The sequence below is a fragment of the Misgurnus anguillicaudatus genome, unplaced genomic scaffold (assembly GCF_027580225.2).
Source record: "Misgurnus anguillicaudatus unplaced genomic scaffold, ASM2758022v2 HiC_scaffold_34, whole genome shotgun sequence".
Lineage (NCBI taxonomy): Eukaryota > Metazoa > Chordata > Actinopteri > Cypriniformes > Cobitidae > Misgurnus > Misgurnus anguillicaudatus.
In genome coordinates, this window is record NW_027395284.1 from 3,092,312 (window position 1) to 3,095,256 (window position 2,945).

Sequence of the window (2,945 nt, forward strand, 5' to 3'; positions counted from 1 at the left end):
AGATTTAAACTCTGAGAGGAGCATAAAAAGATTTAGTAAAAATACAGGAGCAGTAAACCTCTTGATCATGTAGACAATATCACAGTAATTGATGTGTAGTCAAATCCATAGAGAGAAGATAATACTCACAGAGAACAAGAGGAAGAGAAAGCAACTCCATACTGATCTACTGATGACTGACACTTAAACACTCCACACTTACTCCATAACACAACATACATCCTCTGTGTCACAATTTACATACATGTCCTAAACAGAATTTGTGTCCTAAATCGTATTGTTGCAATGGTTATGGTCTGCCCATCTGCAAACCGTCTGTGTATGATGAAAGTGCAGACCTATGAACACTATTACACAAGAGAAGTTTAGGGATGCTACACTGAATTAATAAATTAAATAAGTTATGGTCGCTTAATTAAATAAAATGTTATGTATATTTGATACTTTTCATAACATTAGAAATAATTAAGAAAAAGTATTTTGTATTTTGATGTGTGTGATTGTTAATGATATGAGTGTTTAGACAATAAGTCATGCTAGTACATGTTAAAATGTGCAAATACTTGCATACTCTTTTGTAACACACTCAAATGCATATATTTTCATATAATAAAAAGAGTGCATACTTTCACTGAAAAAAAAATGATTAATTGAATTAAATCATTTTTTAAAGGTAAGTGGTAGCAATAAATTTATTTAAACTACATTTAAACAAAAAAAAATTAGTAAAGTAAAATAAAATATAAAACTTTTGTTTAAATGTAGCTTAAATAAATTGATTGCAACCACTTACCTTAAAAAAATTGATTAAATTCAATGAATCTTTTTTTTCAGTTTGAGAATTTAAATGTAGCAAGAAAATTCTAGATTAAATCTGAGAATGCACATAATAATAATAAATTACATCATACATTTATGGAATAAATTAGAAGTTGATGAACAACTGATGTCTTTCACACAAAACTAAAACAGAACAGAAACAAAACCAGACTGAACCCTTATCTCCCTCCATCAGACCGCTAACACTGGTGTTAATTAATATATACCTGTAAATAATATATTGTAATTTATGAAGTGGTGCTTAAGAAGACAACTACTATTGCTTGCAAGTTTTGAAAATTAAACAAACCCATAACAGTATTAAGGTTCAGCTTAGAACTCATCATGCATCATTTTGTGCATTTACATGCACAGTCGATTATGCTTAATAAACTAAAAACATGTGGGGTCAGGTAAACGCGTAAAACGGATTTCTTTTATCAGGGAAAGCCCATAAGTGGCTAAAGCAAAAAAGATCAGCACAGGTAGTTTTTTGCTCATTACTCCAATTTCGCAATGCACGTAAACACCTTAACCGTTTTTCTTGCAGTTTTGTTCGTGTGCATATGTCGCCGCGTCAGCAAAGTAATTCATAAAAGTCTGAGCTTGACTCAAAAAATTGGCAGAGAAACTGCGAAAATAAAACTCATACATTTACAGGTTCTGCAGACATGAGAAGAAACACAACAGTATAGCTTAAGACAGATTTCCCGTCAGCTTTTTAAATGACTAACGTCTGGTTTCAAGGCTTAGCTAAAGCCAGGACTTAAATTAAGATGTTTAAGCATCTTTTATAAACATGAACATAAAATATGTTACTGGTGTATATCTTGACACAAATCAATTTTAAGATCTGTCAGTGCAAGTTATTTTCTGGTGGGACAGCTCAAACATGCATTTTAGTATAGGACTAGCCTTAAGCCTTGTCAAACCGGGGGTATGTGTACTATAGGCTGTGATGTCACTGCCTGCTGAAATCATGCTTGTTGAGGATTGATGTTATGTTTCAAAGCACACCACAAAACCAAGCAGCAGATGTAATAGGTCATGAACAGCGCTTTACCTTCTATAAATGAACGAGGAAAAGCAAACTTCTTACCTTCTTAAAGAGAAATAAATGTGTTGACTAGCAACAGTTTCATCAGATTAATAAAGGACTCAAAAAGAACACAATGGAACCACAGCGACCCCTCGTGTGTGGAAGTCTAATAACAGCTTCACTACACAATCATTTATTTACATACAACAACAACAACAAAGAAAACATCATCTCACACTCATGAAGTCATATCTGATCTAATGGATTTATTATATGAAGAGTTTGGTTCCAAAACGCAATAAATCCATTTTGACAAATTTCGGTAAAAACGTGTTTTCTATGCCAAGAAAGTGACAAGATGAAAACCACTGTTTTCTGTTACAAACTTTCACATAGCATCTTTAGGTTATAAAAACATAAAAAATTGAAATCGATAACTTGATTTTCAAAGATTTATTATAAAAACGAATAATTTTTTTTCCACAAAATGCAATAAATCCATGACAGCTATTTTTTCTAAATGCTATAAATCTATTTAATCAATGTATAAATGTGCATTCATCTTTGCCATGTTATATTCATTTAGTTGACTAGTGGTATACACTGATTAAAAAAATAAACATTAATGGCATTAAAAACACTTACTTTGGCATAGTAAGAACATTGTCATTGCTGCGGTTATACTTGACGTCGTCGCTTAACATTTTTCACAGCGATCAGCTGTAAAATGTTTTGGTCCTGCTCGATTTTCGTTGACTTTGAGTAAAATAATGTAAAGTTTTTCATAAGATGCCCTGGGGTCAATGTGTTAGAATCACATAAACTTCACAGATGCTGTCGGGAGAACAAGCACCCGTCTCCCGAGTGCCTCTCGCATAAATTATTAGATGTTGATGGCTTACATTTCTTTCCCATCACAGAAAACCATCACAGGTTTATCAATGCAATTAAAGTATTATTTTGTTTTTGTTTGTTGTTGTTCACGAAGTGCAAAGTAGATGAGGAAAACTAGGACTCCGTGTACTCAACGCGCCGCAATTGTTTGTTTACATTGCGTGGAATGGTGCGCTGTAATTTGTGGAGCGGA